Source organism: Amblyomma americanum, chromosome 2, assembly GCF_052857255.1.
Source record: "Amblyomma americanum isolate KBUSLIRL-KWMA chromosome 2, ASM5285725v1, whole genome shotgun sequence".
Taxonomy (NCBI): domain Eukaryota; kingdom Metazoa; phylum Arthropoda; class Arachnida; order Ixodida; family Ixodidae; genus Amblyomma; species Amblyomma americanum.
Genome location: NC_135498.1, coordinates 82,791,266 through 82,809,324, shown reverse-complemented (window position 1 = coordinate 82,809,324; position 18,059 = coordinate 82,791,266). Strand labels below are relative to the sequence as shown.

General features: G+C 52.3%; 1 non-coding gene across 1 annotated transcript; it reads left to right on the top strand.

Moving 5' to 3' along the window:
- The first annotated feature begins 17,403 nt into the window (after positions 1-17,403).
- TRNAL-CAG (transfer RNA leucine (anticodon CAG)) lies at positions 17,404-17,487 on the top strand. Its single transcript has one exon. It is a non-coding gene; the product is annotated as a tRNA-Leu (tRNA).
- The last annotated feature ends 572 nt before the right edge of the window (positions 17,488-18,059 follow it).

Genomic DNA, 18,059 nt, shown 5'->3' with positions numbered 1-18,059 from the left:
TGTGACCGAGGTGACCCGGGAGAGGTGGCGAGTTCAAGGCGTCAAGGAGAATGGGTCCACCAAGAGGACCGTGCTCCAGAAATTGAAGCCCATCATTAAGGTAGATTATTTACCGCACCAGCTGCGAGTCGACAGAGAATTAGCCCTTGTCGTGGTGACTGGGTGGGCGATGCAGTGCTTACGCTGTCAGGGCACGGGACACGTCCGCCGCGAATGAAAGGTGTCCCGATGTTCAAAATGCAGGCGCTACGGACATGAGGAGGCTGACTGTGTGCTCACGTACGCTTCGGCTGCGGGACTTGGAACGAAGGAACGGTCGGTGGGGCTGAGTGTGTACGCAGTCGAGGCGGAGGAGGCGGCCAAAGGAGCCGGAGAAGCGCGAACATCGCACGAGAGACAGACTCGTCCGGGGCTCCGCAGGAGACTTGAGACACGGGCGCTGTGAGCGCGCGAAGCGAGTGGACATACAGCGCATCGTCTCCACCAACTTTTGGCTGGAGCCACGGTTCCTCGGCCGGAACCCCATCAACACAGCCGCGTCTGTGTTCGCGAAGTCGACAGCTACCTGTGGACACCACTCACACACAGGTGGGGCAACATTTACGCATTTTAGGGCCGATCCTCACTTGCGTTTCGTGGCGACGGCGCTAGGCCTAACGCCTACGCCGACGCTCGGCCGTGAGTGAGTCGCCCACCCGTGTCAAGATGGCTGCCCAAAAAGTACAACGCGGCTACGACTCGGACGCCATGGCCTGGTCCGAGGTTCCTTCAGCTCCAACGCCTGAGAGTCCGGATTCTGCGCCCATCGAGAACCCCAGGTTCTTCAAACTAGTAGAACGCCGCTCCCGCAAGTGGGACGCCGCCTCCAAGAAAGCGGACGCCACGTCGGCAGGCCGCTCAACACGGCACAGCGCTGCTGCGCGCGCTGCAGCGCTTCACGGAGGGGCCCAGTCTAAGACCGGACCCTCTTGGAAACCAAAGCCACTGCCGCGTCTTCATCCAGAAGACATCGTCATCATCCTGAATACCCGGGTGACCGTCACTCTGAGGGATGTCTACCAACATGGCGAGCTGGGAGCAGCGTTCGCGGACTACCTGGGCGCCAAGGCCGCAGCATCCCTCAGCCTGCTCCCCACATGGGAGCAAAACCTGATCGTCGCAGGCACCAGAGAGCCGCACGTCGCGGACAAGCTTTTGCGGGATTTTCAACTAACATCACCGAAGGGCCAGCTCTCCATGTACGGCCAGTTGAAACTCACTGGAGACGTGTGCCGCGGCGTCATCACCGTGGCCAAGCACGAGACCAGTGAGTCCCTCCAAAACAAGATCCAGTGGCGTGCTGGAGAGCTTGCCGATATCCTCAAGCTTGGCAAATCCGACGTCGCGTCGCTCACCTTCGTGGGAAAAGTGGTGCCGCGATATGTGCATTACAACTCTGAGGTGACCCTTGTGTGTCCGTACAAGAGAACCATTCCGGCCTGCGTGCGGTGCGGCACTGTGGGCCACCGAGCAGACACCTGCCCCTGCCCGAATGAAAAGTGCGGCCTGTGTGGCCAAACGGCGCCGACCGTCGACGGAGTCAAGGCGCAGCATGAATGCAGTCTGTCCTGTGCAGTCTGTGGGCAAGCCCACGCTACCAACTCCCGTGACTGCACGGGAAAATTCCGGCAGCTCAAGGTGCATGGCCCCAAGGCTAAGCGCCCAGAGGTGCCAAAAAACCAGCGACCTGGCAAGCAGCCAAGTCATTCAAAACCAGGTGCCGGTGGCGGAACGCCGCGTGGTGCTCACGGCACCGACCACAAGACATCGTCACCTTCTTCACCGTCGGTGAAACCAGCGCCCGGGAAGAAGACGGCGCCTCCACCGCCCAGCGGCAGAGACACTGGCCACTTCCCGGCCCTCAAGACAATTGGCGCTGCCGACGCCCGGGCATCAGCGCCTCAACACCACAAACAGGTGAGCAGCTGGGCTGAGATCGCCTCCTCTTCCTCCCATCCCTCACCCTCCCCCGTAACCGTCTCCGCACTCGACGCGGAATACAAAAAACAGATAGACGTGCTCCGGGCACAGAATGAGCTTTTGCTCAACAAAATTCAAAATTTAGAATCAAAATTGGCGTCCGCCGCACCGAGCCCGCAGAACTCGGACGCAATGGAGAGCGACGCGGAGATCTCGCCTGCCCTCGTGACAGCCATCTCTGCGATGGAGGAGCGCTTAACCTCTAAATTGCGATATATGATCGAGACCGCCATGGACCAGATCTTGACAAAGGTCAAATCTGCCGTCCCCGCGGTGGTCTCAAAACACATCTCGGACAACCCCCGCCTGCTCCGTCGGACGGGACCCATTAGGGACGTATCCCGCCCTTCAAAATTCACCCGTCTGATTATTGATTCGGACAATGAGGACAACTGCCCCGCTCCTTCTGTCATCACCCCCTTGATGGCGGAAGTAGCTGGCTCTGAGGCAGCCAATCCCTCCTCCTCCCCCCCAAGAATTTAAAATCATGGCGAGACACCTTAATCAAAAGAATTCCGCCATCTCCAATTCGGCCATGTCAACTTCAATAACACAGTGGAACTGTAGAGGCTTTAAGGACCGCACTAAGCGGGCCAATTTCCGCCTCTACCTTGAAAATTTCGAGTCCTTACCAGCCGTGGTTGCCCTCCAAGAGCCAGGCCTGGGCGCCACAATTTCAAATTACACGACGTTCCAACAGGATCCCGCGTCTTGTCTTCTTGTCCACAAAGACTACACAGCAAATCTAGTGGATCTCGACCTCCCACTAGAGTACTCTTATGTAATGATGACCCTCCTACCAGTCCGCCGCAGGGACCCACCGTTGCATATACTCAACGTGTACTGCTCTCCCAAACTAAAGCAAGTGACTTTTGCGGACCTCTTTAGCCGCGCGCTAAGAGTAGCGGGCCGCGATCCCCTGCTTATTGTGGGCGACTTTAACGCTCCCAGTCAGCAATGGGGGTATCGCAAGGAGGAGTCACGCGGGCGTAAGCTGGCGGAGCTTGCGTCCACGTTGGGCCTCACCCTCCACACGGACCCTGTCCACCCAATCCGGCTAGGAAATTCCGTGACACGGGATACGTGTCCGGACTTAACCTTCACTCGCAACATACAACACGCAGACTGGCTCAACACCGAGGAGACCCTCGGTAGCGACCACTGCCTCATTAACACTACACTACGCACACGCCCCCTCAAGCGTCCCAGAACACAAGCCCATATCTCAGATTGGACGAAATTCAGGCAAAATTTTACCTCACTTGATAATACACCCATTTCCGCGCAAGGCTACACAGCATGGTCCCAACAGCTGCTGGCACACCTTTCCTCGCATTAAACACACATCCAGCTCTCAGAGGCGGTCACGGACGTGGATAACCACCTTCTACACCTCTGGGAAGCCCGTCGCAGCCTCGTCCGCCGTTGGCGACGCCAGAAACACAACAGAAAGCTTAAAGCTCGAATTGCCGAGCTTACCCAGAAAGCGGCAGAGTACGCGGCCCAACTCGCCGACTCCAACTGGGTAGATAGATGCAACACGGCCGCGCGACAAATGTCCAGCCGAAACACTTGGCGTCTCTTTCGAGCCCTACTCGACCCAACCCAAACACGAACCGAAACACAAAAACATTTGCAGCGAGCCATGCACCATTTTCCTGGCAACACGACTCAACTGGCACAGAAACTTCGGGACCAGTATCTGTGTACAGCCCAAGACCCCCGTGGATCTGCGTACTCTTATGCAGGCAGAGAGAACACGGAGCTGGATCAACCTTTCCAGCTCCATGATCTGCGGGCGACTCTCGCCAAAATGAAACGGGGCACTGCGCCAGGACGGGATAAGGTCACCGGCAGGCTTTTGACGAACCTGCCCGACTTGGCATACCAGTCCCTCCTGGAATACGTCAATGCGATTTGGCGCGGGGACACCCCCCTGCCAATCGAATGGAAAACGGCTTTGGTGACTTTTATTCCTAAAGCTGGCAAACCAATTGACACAGATAACCTCCGCCCCATCTCTCTCACCTCATGTGTGGGCAAACTAATGGAGACGATGGTGCGGGATCGGTTATCTACATATCTTGAACACAAACAAGTCTTCGCGAGCACCATGTTCGGATTCCGCCCACACAGATCCGCACAGGATGTCCTCCTGCAACTCCATCGGGAAGTCCTTGACCCCCTCGAATGCCCCCATTATGACCGGGTAGTACTCGCCCTGGATCTTAAAGGGGCATTTGACAATGTAACACATGAGATCATACTAACCTAAGTCACACCGACTGTGGCCTCAACACATTCCAATACATAAGCCAATTTTTAATGGATCGTCAATCCTACATTCGAAATCAAGATAGAGACCATGGTCCTTACCTACTCGGCACGCGGGGAACCCCTCAAGGCGCGGTACTTTCCCCGCTGCTCTTTAATCTGGCCATGATGCACCTGCCGGCCCAGCTGAGTGGTGTCGCCGGCGTGCAGCACTCCCTGTACGCCGATGACATCACTCTGTGGGCCACACAGGGCAGCGCAGGAGACATTGAAACCAGCCTGCAAACAGCGGCGACGATAGTAGACCGCTACGCCCGCCGCTGCGGTCTTCAATGTTCCCCTCAAAAATCGGAATTTGTGCACCTCCGCCCCTCACAGAAGTGCACAACTAAAATATCTCTCTCTTGAGAGCGGTCCCATACGCGAAAGTGATGAGATACGGGTACTCGGACTCTACATCCACAAACACAGGCGGCCAGACACTACATTGGCCAAACTCCGTAAGGTGGGGGACCAGGTGGGCCGCATGGTCCGCCGGGTTTCCAACAAACGCGGAGGGTTACGAAGTAAGGATGCCTTGCGGCTGGCAAACGCCTTCGTAACTAGTCGAATTCTCTATTTGACTCCTTATCTCCACCTACGGAAACAAGAGGAGGACGCCCTTGAGGTCATCCTTCGCAAAATTGTTAAACGTGCCCTTGACCTCCCCATCACTACTTCAAACAGCCGCCTTATGGCTCTTGGGGTGGTGAACACTTTCCGGGAGCTCCGGGAGGCGCACCTTACAAACCAGTACACGCGCCTGTCGCTAACGGAGTCGGGTCGCCGCCTTCTTGCTCGACTCCATATCCAACACACCCCTCCAATGGAAGACAGGTTTCGCATCCCGGAACTGTGGAGACGTGCCCTCCACGTGCGGCCTCTTCCAGCAAACATGTCACACGAAGACCATAATGGTCGGCGCCTGGCACGAGCGGAAGCGCTAGCCCGATATTATGGCAACAAAACAGATGTCTGCTACGTGGACGCCTCCGGCCCTCACCACGGGGGATGGTACACGGCCGCGGTAGTTCACAACAGCAACACAGTTAACGGCCTAACTTTCAGAGCCCGCAGTGTAACACAAGCAGAAGAGGTCGCGATTGCTCTCGCGGCCTCACATTCCAATTCAAAATACATAATCACCGACTCTCGAGGGGCCTGTCGGAACGTCGAACAAGGCTGCACTCCCTTCCTAGCCTATCGAATATACCAAAATTGCATGCGGGATACGGACCCCGCACACCGTTACCTCATATGGGCCCCTGCTCATCAAGGGTTGGCAGGAAACGAGGCAGCAGGCGCAGCCGCCCGCGCGCTCTCTCACCGGGCTGTTTTCTCCTCCCCATCCGATCAGGAACCCGATTTTAATCCGGTCTATACATTCAAAGATATTACAACATCTTATCAAAATTGTCATCGCCTTTACCCTAGTCCATGTAAAGGCCTGAAGAAGGCGGATGAGCGGCTCCTTCTCCGCCTTCTCACCAATACATTGCTGTGCCCGGCAGCGCTAAAACATTTTGACCCCTCCTTTAGTGGCAGCTGCCCACACTGTAGTGCAGTGTCCTCTGACACCTATCGCATGGTTTGGGCCTGCCCCTCCAATCCCGCTATTCCCCCCATCCCCAACCCAACCCGGGAGGACTGGGAGGCGACCCTGCTCGGCTGCCACGACTTACAGGCCCAACAAGCCTTAGTCGGGCGCGCCCGGGCGGCGGCAACCGCCACTGGGGTCCCATACTAGGGACCTCCACCTAGTGCTTGTACGGATCGGTCCCTTACGGGCTGATCCAAACATACCTCCTATTCATCCGTAATAAATGTTTTCACCACCACCACCACCACTTGAGACACCGTATCAAAGTTTACGGGCCCGTTAACTCAGTGATGAACATAACAGTCACGCCACATTCGTTAGTTATGGTCCCAAGTTTGCATTAGGTCGACTAATCATAAAAAATCAGCAAAGCAACGCAGACTTTTTGCATATTCTAACGACGAAGTGGCGGTGGAAGACGAAGTGTCCTCTCGCGTGAAAGGACGAACGAAGAAGAGGAGGTTAATGCCGCTCCCTTTTCGTGTTGGTGCTCCCTGCTAGGAACTCTTTATTCTAACGCCCAACACTTGTTAATGAATATAAATAGCATTTCCCCGTAACATCCTTGGTGGGAGGTGCGGGGTGATCGGAACTAGGTAGTGGACGGTACGTACCACGGCCGACAATGACGGAAGCATTCCCCCAAGATTCGGCAGCATCGGTGTCCGCCGTTGTCCTCACTCACCCTCGTGATCCTGGACCCTTCTCTGGGGACGATGACGCCGACGTCGAGACTTGGCTTCGCAGGTATGAATGGTGCAGCGCTAACAACCGCTGGGACCAAACTTTCATGCTTGCGAATATAGTTTTTTACCTTAAGGGCACGGCGTTCAAGTGGTATGATGCCAACGAAGATACACTGACCAGTTGGGCTCACTGCAAGTAGAAGCTTATCGACCTTTCGGCAAACCACTCGGCAGGCAGCTTGCCGCTAAAAGAGATCTTGCCAGTCGCACCCAGTCATCCACGGAGTCCTACCTCTCTTATATTCAAGATATGTTGTATCTCTGCTACACAGTTGATACAAGGATGAGCGAAGCTGACAGTCGGACATGTGCTCAAGAGCACGCAGCGACGTCTTCAATCTGCTCATCTAAAAAACTGCGACAAGATCGCCGACATCATAAAAGAATGCCGCCGCATCGAGGACGCTAAAAGCCGACGGATCACCCAGCATATCGCACGCCATATGTCAGTGCATATGTCATATGTCAGTGCAACTTAAAGATCTCCAGGCGGTCGAAATTATTTCCGGAGCCCTCCACCACGGCACCACTTCCTTTCTTCTCTCAGTTCCTCCTTTATCCCCTCCTTTACGGCGCGGTTCAGGTGTCCGCCGATACAGTGAGACAGATACTGCACCATTTTCTTTCCACAAAAGCAAATTTTCATAAAACGCCGGTGCACTTTGATGCGTTCATCGGAACGTTAGGTGTGATCCATGCGGCGCCTGCCGTGGAGACCGACACCGCGGACCCGCGGCCGTAAAGTTAAATTGGTTTTTGGGGAAAGGAAATGGCGCCGTATCTGTCTCACGTATCGGCGGACACCAGAACCGCGCCATAAGGGAAGGAATAAAGGAGGGACTCCGGAAGAAAGAGCGACGACGAAGCGCGCGGTGCACCCACTCCTCCACCCCGGTTGCCATGGTAACGGCGCATGCGCACAACTGTCCTCTCGCGAGTACCGCGAAATGCTCAACTGGTAGCCTAGTGTAGCTCCCGCTACGAAACCAGCACTTATTACACGGACGCACAAGAGAAGGAAGGCACCACAAGCGATTAAGGTTGTATGAAAAGGCGAAATGATATATACAGAGAAACCACCGGGATCTGCGCGCATCACGACCGCGTGAAGGCAGCTTGAAACGCATACAAGGTTGCACACAAAAACATACTATCCAGGAGCAGATGGTAGCAGGTTTTCTAAGTAACGGAGTTCATTATCTGACGGCCACCGAAGGCTGACTGAGGCACAAGTTTTTCCTACTAAAAAATACTTCCATTACCTCACAAGTGACCTGGTCCTTATGTCGGAACATAATAGTGGTGCTCGGTAAGTGTGGCGAGCATCCACTTTTCCGGCAGTGCACTGAAGACGGTCGAGTCAGCTGTTGAGTGGTGCTTGCTACGCAGTGCATCTAGTACATCCTCAAGATATTTTGGCCAGTTGTAGCGAATGCAATACGGCTTGTTAATCTTGCCCAGACGCCTTCCAGCCGACGAGTGGGCGTGTTGGTGTCCAGTCATGAAAGGCTTTTTGTACTGGAGGGGATTGAGTTTTGGAGGGCGCTCGGCTACTGATCCGGAGTTCCAGGGTTCGAACCCGACCGCGGCGGCTGCGTTTTTATGGAGAAAAAACGCTAAGGCGCCCGTGTGCTGTGCTATGTCAGCGCACGTTAAAGATTCCCAGGTGGTCGAAATTATTCCGGAGCCCTCCACTACGGCACCTTTTCTTCATTTCTTCTTTCACCCCCTCCTTTATCCCTTCCCTAACGGCGCGGTTCAGGTGTCCAAAGATATATGAGACAGATACTGCGCCATTTACTTTCCCCAAAAACCAATTATTATTATTATTATTATTATTATTATTATTATTTCTACAATGTCCTGCAAGATTTCTTGTAGCTTTAAAAAAATTGGCGCTTTAGCTGTGCTGAGCTACAAGATCTGTCAAGATGTTTTGAAATGATCTTGAAGCAGACTGCAAGATAATTTGTCAAGATGTCCTAAAAACATTACTGTGTTGGGGCAGGCTGAGGCGTATATAAGGCGGCTTATCTTACCCAGAAAGCTTGATAATAGCCGCCCAGTAGACTCTTAAGTGCTCAGTAGGCCCTTGGAACCGTGACGCAACCCTAACCAGGATCTTCACACAATAAGAGCGTTTCTCTGTAATTAAAACAATCAATCAGTGGTCATATTTCATTTTTCTCGCGCCTCACTTGATTTCAACATCGCTCACGATGCCATACCTGCCGTTCAATGGCTTAAACCGAAGTAGAAACGTGGGAGCAGATATTCAGTTATAAATTATTTACCGAAAGAGAGCTAATTGCTCGTGATGATCCATGTTTACTAACGTCTTGTGCATATCATTAAAAAATGCACAGAACAATCGTGTCTGTGTACTTCTTAAAATTGGTTGCTAGAAGACGAAGAAGACCAAGGTAAGGTGTAGAGAAAGAAAGCGAGTAGAACAGGAGAAAGCCGAACGAACGCTTTCTTCTTCTTCTTCTTCTTCTTCTCCTCTTTGCCATATTACTTGAGGAGAAGAAGAAGAAGAAGAAGAAGAAGAAAGCGTTCGTTCGGCTAATCCCCCCCGTGTGGGCACGTGCCACATTTACTGAGGCAAAGAAGAAGAAAGCGTTCGTTCAGAAGCGAGCTTTAGGATGCCGAAGATAGAGAACACTGGAGTGAACTCCACAATACGGGTTCAATCTGTCTGCGAAGGTCGCCAGCTTCCTGGAGCATACACTTTTTGTCTCCAGGGTGAGCTGCACCCCCACACCTGCATCGACAGCGGCCGCGGCAACCCGGGCCTCAGCTCCGACCGCGGTACTCCCGCATCCCGCCGCTGGGGACCGCCGCAGACGCTCTTTGAGGTATGCAGGGGATTACCCTCAAGAATGACCTCTGAACGCGGCCAGCCGCCTGTCCGTGACAGACGCACGCGGACGGCATCTGGCCGGTCTCCGCGGCCGGGACGCAGTTCGCCAACGCCATCACCTTGTGTTCGTGGATGCTGGCTCACGCCGCCTACGCCGCCAGGGTTTCCGGATGAACGAGACTCCTGCGAAGACCTCAGGCATCAGCTTTCCAGCCGCCGAGGCAGGCCGCTTGACTTTCATCGTGCGCAAGGTAACACAGGCGGAAGCCCACAAGAAAATCGCAGTGGGTCAGAGATTTCTCAGAGATCTTTTTTTTCCGGAGGTCAAGAGAGCTCAACCGCGTTACTTCGGAGGTCAAGAGAGCTCAACCGCGTTACTTCGCCGTCACAAAAGACTCGGGGAGCGAGGCCAGCGGAAAGTGTTGGGCAGGCCGATGATTTAGGACGCAAGCGAGCGCGCACCTCTGCAGGTCGCGATAAGACTGAAGGCGGAATCGAGCATCTTTTAAAGACTTTAGTGATCCAGCACCCAACGAGACGGCCAGTGGGAAGCACGCATCACGTCAAGGCGTTGCGCTAGCAATGATGGAAAAAAAATCCGGATCTGCCTTAGGCAGAAGCAGTCTCCTAGCTATAGGACCGCTAGGACCAAGTCAGTTGAAACTAAAATGAGGAGCAGTGTTCCACGCAAGATTAAACCATAAGAATTCTTCCTTACAATGAAAGCACTGAAGATCCACCGCTATATCCTGGAGAAGGTCACATGTGGAGAAATTTAGAGAGAAGTCAACTCAGAGAGACTGTTAGGAATGCAAGTACTGTCACAAAGGAGCCTAAATTAAATTTTAAAGCAAAGAGAGGTGAAGACGACGTGGATTAACCGAAGAATAAAGGAGATGAAGAAGCATTCGGTGTGGTGAAGAGAGATGATTGTTGGAGAAGCATTCGGTGAGCTGGAGAGAGATTGGTGCAGAAGACAAGGAGAAGACGATGAGAAGGTTTACGTGGAGCAACGCCGAGGCTATAAAAGGGCGAGGCACAGGGGCGAAGAACAGAGAATTGGAGGCTCCGGCGGGTCACGGACACATCGGCTGGAAGAGAGCGACGCCGGCTACTGCTCCGGTGAGCTTGGGTTGTACGGCTTCGCATCGTGGACTTTCTGCCGTGCCTGAGCCCGTTCCGGGCAGTCAACGGAGGACGCTACCACCTTCTACGGCCAGGGGTGTCTCCAGCGCTGTTGCCACCCATCCGGGTGGTGCCCCCAACGCCAATACCGGCATCACCTCCACGGGCGCTTGGACCGGGAGCTTATAGATGGAGCCAGCGATGCAGCCAGCGACGCCAGCCTAGTACATCGAACGCCGCCTCGACGCCGGCTACTGGATCCATACAACGCCGCAGCCGCACTGAACCAACCGCGAGCACGAACGCCGACCGCTAATAGTAGAACGCTAGTAGTAGACACTGGTAGCAGTGTGCCCCGGTCGTGGGTATTTATAGTCTTTGTGTTTTGTGTTAATTTTGTCAGTTTTGTGTTCTAGTGTGTGTGACACGTAGGGTGTGTTAAATGTGCGTTTGTGTGGGTACACCTGTCCCCTAGTCCATTCTTTCAGTCCGAGTGTTCTCGGGGGAGATGCGAGACAAGTACACTGGCTGCAAGAAACTATTAACGTATGCTCATTACTGCCACGTGCCGAAGTTACGAAGTAACCTTGGGTAATATGGAACCGAAGTTCACTGATCGTGTGAAAAGTGTCCGCACTGCTACGTGCAATGAAGAAAGCCAACAGGGAAATAACCTCACCGAACAAGATAGCCCTTTCATCTCTGTGGGCGCTGACAACTGTCGGGCCCAGTGTTCCGCTCCATATTCAAATTGGGACAAAGAAACGGAGTCCATCAAGTCGACACGATCCGAGAGTGATGACGAAGACGCGGTATTGTACAAAACCTTTCATGCCCGGAACCTTTCGCGACAACACTACCGTGCCGAGGGGCTCGCTGGTACTTCATCAAGTTCATACGCAGCAGGAAGCATCGCAGAGGACAAAATTTCACTACCCGCAAGCACCCATCCCACAGCCGTCACCAGGGGGCCAAAGATGTGATGGAACGATTACTGTGTCACGTTGCTAGTTACTGTTTTATTCCAATTGCCCCCGCCTCCGCCGCTTTTTCAGAAAAAAAGCGCAGAGCTCTTATAATGATGTTGCTAATAAACAATGTGCAGTTTTATCGCGTGTTCTTTCATGGCGCCATTGCGACCCAGGTCGGTCATTGTGTTGTGAGAGTTCGGGCTCGCCTTCCTCGCACCGCGGAGGAAAGGAGTGAGGGGGAAAGAAGTGAATTCCGCCCACCAATGGCGTACAATCCATCCGGTTCGCGTGCGGTGCGTCATGCGTGTGGTGTATGTGGTGCTCCACCAGCCGAAAGACTACAATCGGGAAGGTGCTGGAGTGCCCCTCTCCACCTCTCCGACGAGGCTGCCTGTGCGGACAGGCAGATGATCCGGGGCTACCACTCCACCTCTGTGACGTTTCTAAATGGGAGACAGCAGCGCTGTCAACGCTGTGGTGATAATTGGGAACTACTGTTGTCCTCTCTACTCTGAGTGTGGCCTGCTCTCAGAATTCTCAGCGCACGATCTGTCACTTGACGGCTGCTCGCGGATGGACTGCGAGGGTGAGGGTGTAAACATCCTGGCCGCAGCTGAGGGGTGCATGGTTCGACGCATGCCGTATTTTAAAGCGACAGCATTAATACTCCAGCCAGCGAGCCATTTCGGCTCGTCGCGCACTTCAGCCGTATGCGGGGGCCCACGAACGACCTTGAGCCGCCGTTGCCTAGCAGCGATACCGCAGCCACGCTCCAACAGACAGATTGCGCCGCAGTCGAGGCCGTTGCCGTCGCCGCTCGCTCCACTAGATCTGCTCCGCTGGGGTAGAGGGAGAGGAGGTATCACCTCGCGGTGGGTATATATATATATATATATATATATATATATATATATATATATATATATATATATATATATATATCACCTCAGTGTATATATCGCCTTCGCCTCAGTGTATTGTAGAGGTGATGCCTGAGCTGATACCTGATTTAATATCTCCTCTTGGTCCTTGGACGCAAGATATTCAACTTACTTTTAGAATATGGAGGAGTGCTAGATGCGCTCTGGCACGGGTCGTCCCGGTATTGCACTTCCTCCGGGATCGGCCCTGGGGCCTATGGGCCTATTAGCGCGCGGCGCTTTTTCTATCTGTCTCTCCCTCCTATTCATTAAATCTCCTACTTTCAGCACGTGGCAGCGAGCGTGGCTCGGCTTGAGCCAGTAGGCAGGCCCGTGCTTTCCTTTTCCTACTTCCTCGCAGCACCGTCAGTCAGTGTTTGTTGTTATGGAGAGCGCGAAAGAGACGCAACAACGACAGAACGAAACGAGGAAGAGCCAACGCGTTCAAGAGACGCGAGAAGAACGCGCCGCATGACTCGAGTAGCGTCGTAACAAAGATGCGGCTAAAAGAAGTGCCACGTCCCGGAGTGACTTCAACTGCGAAAGAGACCGGTTTGTGCTCTCTAGAGCGTCGGAATGAGACGCTGCGTAGACGACGTGCCGAGGTAACGAAGCTTTCGCAATTCAACTAGTTTTAACCAGAGCTAAACCACATCCATTTTTTTATAGCCAATGTCACGGTACTGCTCTGCGAGAAAAAATTAGCTGCCTTTTTGCATGCTATTTCGAGGTGTTGCGTATTCGCGTACTACAAATTGGTTTCAGGAAACAACAGCATTCATGAAAATTATCATCGTTCCTGGATTACAGAACGAAGACCTCCACCTCAAATTCTCAGCAAATAAGCTTCGTCAGCTGTACCTACGCAATGCCAGCAGAGTTCCTTCGGTCATCTGTCTTAATTCCGTCTAGGCTTCGGCTAAGCTTCCCTCCGCTCAGCAGTGCTGCGACATTTGCCCTAGAATCTTCAAAACCATTTCTCGGCGCTAAATCTTGATGTCGAGATGGCAGCTTCTGCGCCGCATGGGTCGGAAATGTTCTGAAGCACGATTGTCTAACCGACGCTTGACGACGCTTCCAGTGCTCAGGTCAAGAGTCACCCGATGAGCAGGATTACATGTCCTCAAAAGATTCGCGTTGTCCGCTCAGTGCGTGAATGGGGCTACACATGTGTCAAAGGCCCGACCGCCCCGCACCGCTCCTTCCAACGCGCAGAAAAAAAAATGCCAGGGTTTAAACTTGGTTAAACCTATTATAGTATGAAATCATTCTCAAGGTCAAATTGTGACAATGGCCTGGGCCAAATCTAGAGTTCGCCATCGTGTCGGATACGCTCAAATGAAGTTTGGTCCAAATCTGCCAAGCTCAATTTTCGGGGGTGGGCAGGTTATATTCTGGGGCTATCTTCGGCCAATTTTGGAGATTTTTTTATAACGTTTTTTAATGGCTCAGGGCATAAGGGGAGCTGGGAAGGTAGAAAGAGAAAGAAAAGATTACGTGGAAGTTAAATTAAAGAGAAAAGGTGGACGGATCGAAAGAAGTCGAGGAGAGAGCGGTGATGTAGACCGTGAGTCCAAGCAACATATGAGGGCGGATTGTCCGGCGGGAAATACGGTGCTGAGATCAGCATCGTGTTGGGCGCGGTCAATTATGGCTAGACATCAATTTTGTTCCAAATTTGAAAATTGTTTTTTAGGAAAGGAAATGTCGTGGTAATAGTCTCTCATCTTGGTAGGTCGAAATCTGAGAAGGTCATTTTTTTTGGGGGGGGGGGGCGGCGAGGTCAAAGGTCAAAGGCCATGCCACCATGGTGGACCAGGCTGGTCATGGTGAACTTTGGAGAGATAGCACACCTTATGTAGCTTAAAGCGACGCTTTTGGTGTAGTAGGCATCGCAAAGTTATTTCAAGGTCACCTGGAGACACCGACTCGGAGATCCGAGTTCTGCATCCGGTAGAACTTTCACACTGAAAATTTGAGTCCACTTTCGGAGTGGCTCTGCCTGGCAACACTGAGTATGGTTTTTTTTATACTACAGCTTAAGGAGGGCCATAAAGGCGAAAACTTTCCGGCACAGCCGTCTGCGTGAAGCCTGCACCTGAAAACAGTGGCAGGTGGATAGAAGGGAGTCCCCCTCCACGCCACTTGTAGGGGAGAGTAGGGAGAGGCTGGAGTAAGAATGACTCGACAAAAATGAAAAGGACTGAGTGAATCAGCAAAAACGAAAAAAAACAGCAATTTGGAATAGAAATGTAATAAGAATAGAAGCAGAAGCAGAATATAATCAAAAAGAATAAAACCAAAAGTGGAATAGATTCGTGAGTGAAAGAAAAGAAATCAGAACTGGAAGAAAATCGCATTTCAACCGCATCAATCCAATTGCTCGCCGCTATTTTTTTCTTCGTATTGTAAAAATTTGTCCTTTGACACAAGTTAAAGGAAAAGGTAAAGGCTGGATTCGTTGTTGAATGTCAACAGGGCGTGATGCTGAGGCCAGCGTGTCCACTTGCGCGTGTCTGGCTGGCGGGCGTCTTGGATGGTAGCGTTGGCTACACAGATGTTCGCTCGCAGCTCGAAGTCCGAGGCAAGTGTCCATAAAGTGATTCAGCGTTGCCTCCTTGGCGGCAGCGGGGCAGAAGGGGCATTTCAGAGGTCGGGGTGGGGGGGAGGGGGGTATTTGACCATGATGACCAGGACGCCCTGACCGCAGGAGCCAGCGCAGTGCCCAATCGAATTCTCCGCAGCGCGTCTTTAGGGAGCTTTTTATTAGGGGGACCCTTTTGATTAGGGGGACAGGGGAATAGCGGAGCGACAGTGCGCATGCTCAGAACAACTGCACCACTGGGGTTCTTGTCCTGCGCATGAGCACTGGCTCCCAGCTATTCCCTAACCCCCCTTAACCGATAGGGTCCCCCTGTTCGAAACTGCCTTTTCCCACGGCGAGTTAGGGCGTGTCAGATTGCATTTGCTCGCGGGACGGCTTTCTAAAGCTCTGAAGCTCCAAGCATTTTCAGTCGATCGCGAGGGAAGACTGATGAACGGCCTCAATTTTAAGGCACTTAGCACAACCTACGCGGAGGAGGTAGCAATCGCGCTAGCCGCTTCCCACGCTCAATTTAAATTCATCATATCCTACTCGCGAGGGGCTCGCCAGAATTATGAACTGGGCTGGATAACGCCAACAGCGCAACGAATTCTTCGGAGAGCCGCTCGGGATCAGGACCCCACGGCCCGATTTCTCATTTGGAGTCCAGGCCACCAGGGCCTACCAGGGAATGAGGCTGCCCACTCGGTCGCCCGCGCACTCACTAAGCGGGCCCCCGACGTAGACCCTACCGAACTGGACCAGGACTCCTACTCTCTGTTAACTTTCAAAGATATCTCCGCTTATTACCGGGACTCGCACCGTCAGTACCCGGCTCCTCTCAAGGGGCTAGGGAAAGCGGACGAGAGAATACTGCTTAGACGGTTTACTAATACTCTACTGTGCCAGGCAGTTCTCAAACAATTCGACACTTCTTTCTCTGGCCTCTGCTCTTTCTGTCGGGAAGTGGCTGACATGTCAACACAATCCTCTTCCGCCCCTAACCTCTTCCCCTACCCGAGAGGACTGGGAGGCGGCCCTGCTCAGCTGCCTGGACCTACCGGCCCAACAAGCCCTAGTTCAGCGAGCTCGAGTGGCGGCCCAGACCAATGGGGTCACTGAATAAAGGACTCCACCCAGTACTGTAAGGGGAGCGGCCCACTAGGGATGGCTCCCCACGCAACCTCTCTGCAATTTTCAAATAAATGCTTTCACCACCAAGCATGAAGCGACGGAATCAAGGAATGAAGCGTGTCTGCATGACATCACGTGTGCCTCATCGCGCTGACAGTATTTTCCCTGAGAGCTGCCCTTCCCCCAATCTCCGACTGATCGCCGTGCATTGGTAGAACAATCACTTCGCGCCCCTCTGCTCTGCCGAGAACGCTGCGTTGCAACGATGAGCCATTCAGGGAATTATCCCTTTTCCAGAAACTTGAGACAAAAATTGAAAAAGAGAACCATTGCGGAGTTGAAAGTCAACATAAAACAAAAACTGTCTCTTTTTTTTTCCAGACTGACGGAGTTCAAAAGCTCCAACAGGAAAAGAATGCTGTAAGAAGGAGACGAGGACAACGCATTACTACCGCGCTTCGTCGTCTTCGCTGGAGGCTAAAGCGCGTGACTCCGTCTGAAGCTGCTGCCTCCGGCTCTCCTGTCCCGCTGCTATCAGAATGCTGCCAGCGTTGGTCGCCTTGAATCATCAGTAAATCCACTCTTCAACACAAACACTGAACCATCAAACAGCTGATCTGCTCAATAAGTACTCTCATATTAAGGAACAATTGAGGGTAGTGCTTCCATGCGGGCGTTTAACAAAAGAATTACCGGCTTCTTTTCCTCGGTCTAAAAAAGGTGGTTTCCTGCAAAGCAAATCTACCCAATACCTTTCACTCTCTTGCCTTCTCTCTTCGGTTAAGCCTGCCGAGTCCGCTCTATTTTTAATCATCATAGTGTCTTAAATATTGTGCACTTCTGTACAATGCATTTTATCCTTATCGGTCCTTCCTATTAGTTTCTTCAATTTTCATTTGTGTTTTCTAACTCATTTGTGTTATATGTGCTTAGGAATGTTTTTTGCTTTCTGTGTACTATTCTTATGGATGAGTAAGTATTATGAATTCTGTGTAAAAATTGCCCGCTGCTCTGCGTGTAAGAGTGAAAAGGGTTTGACACTTCGTCAAGCAACTTGTTCTTATGCGCACAAGCACAGAAAAGAACGTTTTGTACAAAACTGCAACGATTTCACAGCACTCGTGTCCTGTCAGGATGGCCGAGCGGTCCAAGGCGCTGCGTTCAGGTCGCAGTCCGGTCTTCCGGGCGTGGGTTCGAATCCCACTTCTGACATCGCTTTTTGTTATTTTATGCACGCAAGACTGAAAAGGAATGTTTTAACCGCACCGATTTCAATGCACCCGTGTCTCTTCTTCTCGGCGCTATATCCATGCAATAACGAAAAACAAACTTCTGTCAGGGTGGCCGAGCGGTCGAAGACGCTACGTTCAGGTCGCAATGCGGTCTTCCGGGCGTGGGCTCGAATCCCACTTTTGACTGATCTTTTTCTTGTTATGCACACAACAAAACTTGTTTATTTTTATTTGTGAATACTGCAATCCCAGAAGGCATTTTAGCAGGGTGGGCACACAGATACAAAAAAGAGGAAAAATACAAGTACAAGTGGCAAAAGTTCAGGCAAAAAGCTGAGATATAAAAGTCACAATAATGAACAACCGCTCATCGGCGATAAACAGAAAAAATATTACGTAGCACAGGTGTCAAAATTTCAGGGAAAAAGCTGAGACATAAAAGTAACAGTATTAAACGAACGCTCATCGGCAGTAAACAGAGAAATAATGCGTAGTGCAACAATTACAACCAGTAAGTAACAAAAATATTCAAACCAGATGAGCAAGTACAAC